Here is a 9,165-nt window from a genome sequence, read left to right as displayed (position 1 = left end):
ACACACACACACACACACACACGGGCCATTTGACAACACCATGATAGATGAAGAAAAGACGGATATTGCTAACAATTTCACACACACACACACACACACACACACACACACACACACATACAAATAACAATAAAAAGAAAACAGAGATTCTCACCCCTGGGCCATTTGACAACACCATGATAGATGAAGAAAAGATAGATATTGTTAACAATTTCACCTTGTTCAGGCCCACACTGAACATTCTTGGTACCAACAGCCAGGAAATCAAAAGCCAAATTGCATTAGGAAAATCTGCTGTCATGGACCTTTCCAGAGTGCTGAAGAGCAACAATATCAGTCTACAGGCTAAGGTGCACTTGGTACAGGCCATAGTCTTTACAATTACTTGCTAGGCATCAGAGTGCTGGATAATGAATAAGGATGACAGAAGAAAAATTGATGTCTTTGAATTGTGTGGTGCTGGAGAAAAGTACTGAACATATTATGCACTGCCAAGAAAACAAATAGATCTGTCCTGGGGAGGATGAAACCAAGTTGCTCTCTGGAGGGAAGGATTTTGTGGCTCCATCTCACACATTTTCGGCATATTGCCCGGAGGGACTAGTCCTTGGACAAGACTACATGCTTGGAAGTATGAGGGACAACACAGGAGAGGAAGACTCTGGATGAGAAGGATTGACACGGTTACTGGAGTAATAGGGGCAGGTGTGTTGGAGACAGCGAGATTGGCTGAGAATAGGACAGAGTGCAGAACTATTGTGCATAGGGTCGCTATGAGTCGCAGGTGACTTGACAGCACATGACGATAACAGCAATATTTTGCTTGCATGTGACATTAATGATGTTGTTTGTATGCACCACCAAGTCACTTATGACTTATAGTGACCCTATGTGCAAGAGCCCTAAGCCCTACTCTATCCTGTGCCAATCTTACTGTCTTTGACTCAACTAGTCCCACCGCCCCAGTGACTGAATAAATCCATCTCAATGAGGATCTTTTTCTCCTGTGCTGTCCCTCCACCCTCTCAAGCAGGATATCCCTCTCCAAGAACTGGTCCCTTCTTGTAAAATGTCCAAAGTATGTCAGATAAAGCTTCAGAATCCTTGCCACTAAGGAGCAGCCTGGTTGCACCTTCTCCAGGATGAACTTGTTCATTTTCTTAGCAGTCCATGGTATATTCAACACTCCTCTCCAGCATCACAGCTCAAAGGCATCAGTTCTCTATCATCCTTAGTCATTGTCTAGCTCTCTGATACATAACAAGCAATTGACTAAGAAGATTATAGCCTGGGTCAGGTGCACCTTAGTCTCCAGGCTGATGTCGTTGCTCTTTAGTACTCTGAAGAGGTCCTTGACAGCTAACTTTCCCAAAGCAATTCATCTCTTAATTTTCTGGCTGCTGGTAGATTATGGGGCCAAGCAAACTAAAACTGTTAACAATCTCAATCTCTTCACCATTCATAATAATGCTGCCAATTGGCCCAGTGGTGAGAGTCTTTGTTTTCTTGATGTTGAGCTTCAATCCATATTGAAGGCTGCAGTCCTTGGCCTTCTGCAGCAAGCACTTCAGGTCCTGTCAGTTTTCAGCAAGCGGGGTTGTGTCATCAGCATAATGCAGGTTGCTTATGAATCTTCCTCCAATCCTGATGCCACATTCCTCCTCATACAGCCCAGCCTCCCAGATGATATGTTCTGCATAGAGATTGAAAAGGTGTGGAGACAGAATACATACTGTTCAATAATTTCCACATTGTGTTTGATAGGTATGTTGGCCAGGCATCTGTCCTTCAAATTTCCTGGCACAGACTGGTGAGTAGATCCAGGGTTGCATCCATTAGTTGAAACATGTCAGATAGTACCCCATCTATTCTTAAGGCCTTATTTTTTGCCAGTGTCTTCACCACAGCTTGAAATTCTTCCCTTGTAACTTTTGGCTCTTGTTCATATTGTGCTTCTTGAAATTTTTCCATGTAAACCAATTCTTTTCAGTACAGTGATTTTGTTTATTATTTCCCCATCTTCTTTTGATACTTCCTGGATCATTCAATATTTTTTCCATGGAGTTTCTCAGTATTTTGACTCAATGCAGATGAATGTGACAAAATGTTTGGAGGAAGACTCATCAACAACTGTGTTATTCAGATGACACAACAACAGAGGATCAAAGACTAATTGAGGTCTTTGACTTAGTATGTTATGGAAGAGTACTAAATATCCCACGGATTGTCAAAAGAACAAACATGTATGTCTTGGAGAAGGTGGAGGCAAGGATGACAAAGCTTCGCCTCTCATATTTTGGACATGTTGCTAGGAGATGATATTCCTTGGAAAGGGGTATCATGCTTGGAAAGGTGGAGGGCCAGTGAAAGATAGGAAGCCCCCCAGTGAGGTGATTGGCACAATGACTGTAGCAATGGGCTCTAATGTATCAGGGATAATGAGGATGGGACTGGAGTCAGGTCTGTTGTTCATAAGATGCTAAGAGTCATACCCAATTTGATAACACCTAACAACAACAACAAATCAGTGAAAAGTAAAAAAAAAAAAAAAACCACACACACACACAAACCCCTGTTCATATTTATGTGGGGAAACTATGGTACATATTCAGCATCTTGGAAAATAACACCAGTGAAAGGGCAGAATAAAGACCTCTGAGGCAAAATCAATGAGCAGACAGGCAAAAAAATACCAGAATCTAGAACTCTGAAATTTAGCCAAAGAACAATGGCAATCTGGGAAACGTTGATTTAAGAAGAATTGTTGAAATTGAGTTTCAAGGTCTTTTTATATTGCTCTAGTCCTATTCTTCTTCTCTAGCTCTGTGGTTTCTTTAAAAGGAAATATTCTACATTCATGGTAAAAAACAAGCAACAATAAGAAACCCTAGAGAGAAGTAAGAATCTGATTTCTAGGTTTGTCACAATACATCATTTTAAACGTCCAGTTTTTAATCAAAAACTATGAGACATACAAAGAAACAAGAAAATAAGGTCTGTATGTAGGAAGAAAAACAAACAACAAAAATTATCCTTGAGGAAGTCCAGATGTGAAATTTACTAAACAAAGACTTTATGTAAGCTATTTAAAATATGTTCAAAGAACTAGAGAAAGTATGCAAATGATGTCCCACCAAAGAGATAGTACCAATAAAGAGATTAAAATTAAAAAGGTAAAACAGACGGAAGTTCTGGAGTTGAAAAATATATTAATTTAAATTTAAAATTCTAGGAGAGATCAAGAGAGCAAATAAAAGAAAGAGAAAACAGTAATCCAGAAGAGAGATCACTTAAGACAATTCACTTGGAGAAATAAATGATAAAATAATAAGGAAAAAGGAATACATTCTTAGACCTGTTGGACACCATCGAACATAACAAACATAAGGATAAAGACAGTCTCAGAAGAGAGGAGGGGATAGAAACATAAAGGATAATTAAACTAATATGACTGAAAACATTCCAATGTAATGGGGCGGGGAGTATTCTATACACTCAAGAAGCTAAAACAAAAAATCCAAGTAAGATAAGCTAAAAAATATTTGCACTTAGATACATCACAATCAAACTTTCAGAAACCAAAGACAAAATAAAAGGATAACCTTGAAAGTAATGAGACTGGAGTAGTAACATGTCTCATACAACTGAGCATCAATAAGATTAATAACTGATTCCTCATAAGAAGCCATAGAGACCAGAATCACTGGATGATACATTCAAAGTATTAAAGGAAAAAGACAAGCAACGAAGAATTCTATACCCAGCAAAACTGTCCTTTCAAAATGTAGGGAGATTAAGATATTCCAGAGAAAGAGGAAATTTGTTATTTTAAGCCTACCCTAAACATTAAGAGGTGTACATGATCCAGGCCATGGTCTTTGCAATTATCTGCTATGCATCAGAGAGCTGGACAATAAATAAGGATGACAGAAAAAGAATTGATGCCTTTGGGTTGTAGTGTTGGAGAAGAGTATTGAACATATAGACTGTGAAGAGAATAAACGGGTCTATTCTGGAGAAGGTGAAACCAAGTTTCTCCTTGGAGGCAAGGATTTTGAAGCTCCATCTCACAAACTTTGGGCATGTTGCAAGGAAGGACCAGTCCTTGAAGAAGGACATCATGTTTGGATGGGTGGAGGGACAGTGCAGGAGAAGATGACCCCACATGAGATGGATTGACTCAGTTACTGGGGTAATAGGGGTAGGTGTGTTGGAGACAATGAAATTGGCTCAAGATAGAGTAGGATGCAGAGCTGTTGTACATAGAGTCACTAGGAGTCATAAGCAACTTGACAACACATAACAACAACAACAACACATGCAGTAAGTGGCAAGAAGCTGTGCTGCAATGCTGAAGGCGTATAGTTTGAATCCACCTGCTCTGTGGGACAAGGATGGGCAATCTCCTCCCGTGCAATTAACTGCCTCTGAAAACCCACAGAAGGGTCAGCTATGGATCAGTTCCAACTCGATGGCACACAACAACATCATACAATAAGTTGGAATTTATATAGTAATTTGTATACCAATGGCAGTACAAAAAAGAATAAGAAAATGGAGTTACGCAGGACTAAAGTTTTTGTATACTATTAAGACTAAGCTGATATTCATTCAAACAGTTGTTGTTGTTGTTGTTGTTGTTATGTGCCATTAAGTCGCTTGCGACTCATAGTGACCCTATGTACAATAGCCCTAAACCTTGCTCTATCCTGTGCCAATCACACTGTCTCCAATACACCCAACCCGATTACCCCAGTCACTGAATCAATCCACCTCATAGGGGGCCTTCCCCTTTTGCGCTGTCCCTCCACCCTACCAAGCATGATGTCCCTCTCCAAGGACCGGTCCCTCCTTACAACATGTCCAAAGTATGTTAGACAGAGCCTCAGAATCCTTGCCTCCAAGGAGCCGCCCGGTTTAACCCTCTCCAGGATGAATCTATTTGTTTTCCTAGCAGTCCATGATACCCTCAATACTCTTTTCCAGCAGCACAGCTCAAAGGCATCAATTCTCTTTCTATCCTTCTTAGTCATTGTCCAACTCTCTGATACATAACATGTGATAGCAAAGACCATGGCCTGTATCAGATGCACCTTAGTCTCCAGAGAGACACCATTACTCTTCAGTACCCTGGAGAGATCCCTAACAGCAGACTTTCCCATCGCAATACATCTTTTAGTTTCCTGGTTACTGGTACCAAGAGTGTTGACTGTGGAGCCAAGCAAACTAAAGTTGTGAACAATCTCAATCTCTTCACCATCCATCCTGATGCTGCCAATTGGTCCAGTGGTGAGAAACTTTGTCTTCTTGACATTGAGCCTCAATCCATATTGGAGGCTGCAGTTCTTGACCCTCTGCAGCAAGTGCTTCAGGTCCTCCTCAGTTTCAGCAAGCAGGGTTGTGTCATCTTCATAACACAGATTATTGATAGATCTTCCACCAATCCTGACCCCCACATTTCTCCTCATAGAGCCCAGCCTCCCAGATAATCTGTTCTGTATACAGGTTGAAAAGGTATGGACACAGGACATATAGATTTTTATAATTTAAAAATGTTAATTCTAATTCTGAGGGTAGTCCTTAAGAAAATTATCCTAAAATTATAATAGATAAGGGAATGAGAATGTTGTTTATTGTTGGGTGCCATTGAGCCAACACAACTAATATCAACCCTGTGAACAACAGATGGTTCTCTCCTGCACCAGCCTCACAATATCTTTCACCCTCAAGTCCATTGTGTTAGTCACTGTGTCAATCCACCCCTTAAAGAGTCTTCCTCTCTTTCACTGAGCCTCTACCTTACTCAGGATTTCTTTATCCAAGTACTGGCCTCTCCTGAAAATATGCCCAAAGAATTAGAGGGGTATGCTAGAAAATATTTATAAATAAAATACTTATAAAATTAGGTAATAATGAAAGAACAGAAGAATGAAAAAGACACAAGAAAATAAATAGCAAAATTCTACCTCATCAGTAACTACACTAAATATAAATAGATCATGAATCCAATTAAAAGACCATCAGAATTTATTATAAAATATCCAGTTATATGCTGCCATAGGAGATGTATTTTAGTTATAAAGACACAAAGAGGAAAAAAAAGAAAAGAATGCAAAAACATATACAATGTTCAATTATTTTTGTTATAAAACAAAATATAAATGAATGGCTGAATGAAAAACCAATATAATTTATATATCATCACTCAAAGCAAATAATCTTTAAAGATATACCATACAAACAGTAACTAAAGAAAGCTAGTATGTCTGTACTAATATCAGATAAAATGAGATTGAAGACAAATATACTACTTCTCACAAAGGACATTTTATAATTATAAAACAGTCAACCCGTCAAGACAATATAACACTTCTACACATACATACACCTACCTACAAAGTCCCAAAATTTATGAAGCAAAATGGTCTTTAGACAGAGAACTCTCTGGAACTATTAAAGAGATCCTGGGAACTGCCCAATCTGTGGGCTGCAATGTTGATGGCCGTCACCCTCATGACATCATAGAAGACATCAACAGTGGTGCTGTGGAATGCCCAGCTAGCTAAGGAACTACAGATGAAAATATTTCAATAAAGGATTATTTGTTAACCAAAAAAAAAAAAAGAAATGAGAGATTGTTATTGTTGTTGTTGTTAAGTTCCATCGAGTTGTAGGTGACTCATAGCAACCCTATGAATGAAAGTCCTCAACACTTGTGTGCGTGACTTTCATCCTTTCTCCAGCTTCATAGGGTTTCCGGAGGCAAGCTATTTACAGAAGTAGATGCTGTAAATAGCTCCTGCTTCCAAGCTTGTTTTAATCAGGGAGCACCACCAAACACTGTCCATCATGGGCCAATGTCATCGCATTTGACACATCAGTGTCACCGTGTTCAGCTTCACAGCAACCACAAGTTACCTCTGTACGGCAAGTGGACACACCAGGGCTATACGACCTAGATGTATTTTACCATTCCAGTATGCCTAAACGCTGGCAAACTCTGGGCCAGAGACCCCCAATTCATCTAGCAAGACTGCTCTGAGGCCACCCACTTGAAGCAGAAAGAAAGCCACAAACGTCCCAATGTTCCCCACCTGCATCTCTTCCAGGTTCACAAGGCTGCATCCACACAGCTGACACTGAGACCTAAGAGAGACCCACTCGCCCTTGTCTATCCTCTAGGTGTGGACACAGATTTCAGTATTTTACCAAATGAAATGAGAGATAGACAACCAAATTATAAATAATGCTGTACTTTCAATAATAGAATAACCAAATGGATGATACATAAGGACAGGCTGTTACCACTGCTGTTGTTGTTATGTCCCATGCATTAGAACCCACTCATGGCTAACTCTCCAGAAAGTTTTCAGAGGCAGTACATGGCATGAAAGGAGATAGTCCATCTTTTTCTTGGGAGCAGCTGGTGGATTCAAACCATGTGTTTTGGGGTTGACTGTGCAACTCCTTACCACTAGGTCATTATTGTTGTTGTCACACACCATCAAGTTGCCGGCAACTCACAGCATCTCTATGTTTAATAGCTCTGAACTCTGCCCTGTTGTGAGCCAAACTCATTGTCTCTGACACATCTAACCCCCATTACCCTAGTTACAATGTCAATCCATTTCATCGACAGTCTTCTTCTCCTGCATTGTCCCTTCCACTCTTCCAAGCTCTCCTCTGGCAACTAGCCTCTCCTGGCAACATGCCCAAAGTATGTGAATTGGAGTTTCAAAATCCTTGACTCCAAAGAGCAGCTTGTTTTCACCTTCTCCAGGACAGACTTGTTTTTTTCTTTTGGTATGTACATGATCTGTTCAAACTCTACTTCAACACCACAACTCAAAGGCATTAATTCTTCTTTTATCGTCCTTATTCATTATGCAGCTCTCTGATGCATACATAGCAAATAATTGCAAAGACCATGACCTGGATCAGGCATACCTTCATCTCTAAACTGACATTGTTGCTCTTAAGCACTCTGGAGAGATTCCTGACAGCAGATTTTCCCAGTGTCACTTGTCTTTTCATTTCCTGACTGCTGATGTCAAGAGTGTTGGTTGTGGAACCAAGCAAGCTAAAATTGTTAACAACCTCAATCTCTTCATCTGTCGTGATGCTGCCATTTGGCCCACTTGTGAGACTCTTGCATCTCATGATGCCTTTGAGCAGGAGAGGAAGACACCAGATGAGATGGACTGACACAGTGACTTGGGTAATGGAGGTAGGTGTGTCTGAGACAACAAGATCAGCTCAGGATAGGGAGAGGTTCAGAGCTATTGTACATAGGGTTGCTATAAGTAATAGATGACTCAATGGCACTTAAGAACAGCAACAGGCCTTTGAGAAGGATATCATGCAGTTCCCTTGTTCTATTCACAAAATAATTTCTTGGTCTAGGTATAGGTTTCATACGAGCACAACTAAATGTTCTAGGATTCCCATTCTTCTCAAGGTTAGCCATAATTTGTTATGATCCACACAGTTAAATATCTTTGAACAGTCAATAAAACACAATGCTTTTTTTTATTAACCATTTTTAGGAGGAGCCATTCTTAGGAAAGGACATCAAGCTTGGAAAGGTGGAGGGTCAATGAAAGAGAAGAAGACTCTCAATGAGATGGATTGACACAGTGACTGCAGCAATGGGCTCAAGTGTGTTAGAGATTATGAGGAAGGGCACAGATTGGACACGGTTCAGACCTGTTGTTAATGGTTACTATGAGTTTTACTCCACTAGATGACACCTAACAACAACAACATATAATTATTTATATATCAGAGCTTTGATGGCTTAGTGGTAAGGAGTTTCACTGTCAACCCAAATATATATGGTTCAAATAAACAGGAGAAAGGTGGACAATCTCGTCCACTGCAATTTACAATCTCTGAAGATGTGTTGGAGGGTTATGTATGAGTCAGTTCCAACTCAGTGGTACAAAACAACACCTATATCTCATTGCCATTGAGTTAGAAGTGACTTAGAGCTGGCATTAGCAGGTTTTTCAGGGGTTGTAAATCACACATAAGGAGATTAACCATCTTCCTATCCTACCCCACCAGAGACTCTAGTTGATTCAAAATGACAGAAAGGTGAGACCTCTGAGTTAGCAGGGTGTGTGTATCTATCTCTATCATCTATCTCTATCTATCTATCTATCT

At 40.0% G+C, this 9,165-nt stretch overlaps 1 protein-coding gene across 1 annotated transcript in view; it reads right to left on the bottom strand.

The window, feature by feature from the left end:
• Nucleotides 1-9,165, bottom strand: part of LOC102855991 (taste receptor type 1 member 2-like) — a 59,795-nt gene that overhangs the window by 21,645 nt on the left and 28,985 nt on the right. The window lies entirely within an intron of this gene.

The sequence above is a fragment of the Elephantulus edwardii genome, unplaced genomic scaffold (genome assembly GCF_000299155.1).
Source record: "Elephantulus edwardii isolate Elephantulus edwardi_28Jun2011 unplaced genomic scaffold, EleEdw1.0 scaffold00028, whole genome shotgun sequence".
NCBI lineage: Eukaryota > Metazoa > Chordata > Mammalia > Macroscelidea > Macroscelididae > Elephantulus > Elephantulus edwardii.
This window is presented reverse-complemented; position numbering and strand designations above follow the sequence as displayed.